Below are 1,967 nucleotides of genomic sequence, written 5' to 3'. Positions count from 1 at the left end.
GCTATGACATTTAAGTTGTATTGTTGGATCTTTTTTAATCATAATTTTCTTCGTTCATTCCTGCCGACAGTTGGGGCAGAGACTGTCATATGCTCTGGGTAACACTCACAGCCAGACGCGGCCTAACAGTAAAACATTTAGAAATGTGACAAAAGGTCTTCTGTTTGTCCATTTATTCCTACATAGAGTTTTAATCCCGTTTACATGAAAAGCTGTACTTTTTGTGTCCCTGACTATTCCAAATTTCTTTTTGCAGCAAACTGACAAACAGAATAAGTCCAGGACACTGGAAAATACTTGAAAAACATGGTAAAGTGGATTTCAGCATTTTCTGTCGTCACATTTGTATTAGAATTGTAAGAAATGTTTTCGTTAGTGTTATTTTGTATTTTGCAGGATGTTCCTCAACAGATTGGTTCTGTGGACTGTGGTGCGTTCATGTTGATTGTTGTCACGTCACGGATCGGGGAAGCAGGAGCAGGAAGACGGAGAATCGGGAAACAAAGGATTTATTGGGGAAACCAGCTAGGAACACGGAACAATAGAAGTAGCGACTTAAATGACATGATTGGGGAAACATATTTTGAAGCGGAGTTAAATACATAGGACTAATGAAAACAACTGGAAACAGCGAATGACATCGGGGTTCCACACGAGGTTAACGAGGGGGCGTGGCACACGGGAGGAGCGGACAAGCGGCGCATGACAATTGTAAGACAGACCACCTTGAATTGTTGGACTTGTGATACAGAGAATGTATTGAAGTATTCCCCCCTCCCCTCCCTTTTATCAGTATGCACTCTGCATGGCCTTGGTGTGTCTTGAGTATTACAAAATGCACCATGAACTGTCTATATTATATGTCTATATTATATTTTTATTTATGTCATAATATGTGAATTTGATCTGTTGTTTTTCAGTGAGTTGCAGGGATTTGACAAAAACATCCTTTTAGAAATGCGTGAGGAAGTAAGTTCTTTTCTTTTTGACAAGTAGTGTATCTGTCAGGTCACACAACAGAGAAATTAAATATTTTATTTCACTCCTCAGGGTCAAGACTCTGGTCTCCAGCTCACCGCTCTCTCTTACATTTCCATGGCCATTTTGTCCAATAGTATTATTGGATTTTTCTATGCTATATATATATTTTTTATGTTTAGTTATTCTGTGCTCCATAATTATAAATAATAGTTTATTTTCCTTGTGACGTGTCTGTGCTTAATAGTATTAAATAAGAGTTTAAACAACTACAGTTTCCTCAGTAATGTATTTCATGAACTGATACTTCCCCAACAAAACCCATGCATGCATTCAAGTCTCTGTCATGGTTTGTACATAATATTTGCAACAACCATTATGAAATTTTTGCAGAATATGTACTACAAGCCTCTCCAGTTGCAGCCACACCCATATCCAAACTCACATATAAGGTATATTTGTATATGTGTGTTTCCAAGGTACCAACATTCCTACAGAACCATGTTACATAATATATCCAAATATAGGGAATTTCAGCGTGAGCCCTGATGCATTATGCATACTGCTTTCAAATCTGTGATCAAAGCACTAACTGCAAAAACATGGAGACCATAACGTCTCTAAAAGGTGAAAACACTGCATGTCAAGCACCCCCTACTGGCTGGCTGCAGTACCATTATTAGCACCACCCATCCCCATGTCTTTCAGTGGTAAGAGGCAATTTTCCACATCACTTTCATGTCTTTCCATCCACATAATGACAAACCATTTCTTCTCAATGTATTATTAGCTATGTAATGAATGTAATCTGAAAATGAACGTCACTAATATTATTATTACAATTAATTTGCATATTTTGAAAATCTATACTTTTCTTCAAGACAAAGTGCAGCTTCTATCCCAAGCACAATCCACATTATTACTTAAAAGCTTATTGACCCCCTGATTCTGGTATCACTTACTTTTCAGTATTTTCAAGTAAACATTAT

At 37.3% G+C, this 1,967-nt stretch overlaps 1 long non-coding RNA gene across 1 annotated transcript; it reads left to right on the top strand.

Moving 5' to 3' along the window:
* Positions 1-443: 443 nt before the first annotated feature.
* Positions 444-1,098, top strand: LOC125722268 (uncharacterized). Its single transcript, XR_007386251.1, has 3 exons — positions 444-711; positions 921-969; positions 1,051-1,098. It is a non-coding gene; the product is annotated as an uncharacterized LOC125722268 (long non-coding RNA).
* The last annotated feature ends 869 nt before the right edge of the window (positions 1,099-1,967 follow it).

Source organism: Brienomyrus brachyistius, unplaced genomic scaffold, assembly GCF_023856365.1.
Source record: "Brienomyrus brachyistius isolate T26 unplaced genomic scaffold, BBRACH_0.4 scaffold37, whole genome shotgun sequence".
NCBI lineage: Eukaryota > Metazoa > Chordata > Actinopteri > Osteoglossiformes > Mormyridae > Brienomyrus > Brienomyrus brachyistius.
This window is presented reverse-complemented; position numbering and strand designations above follow the sequence as displayed.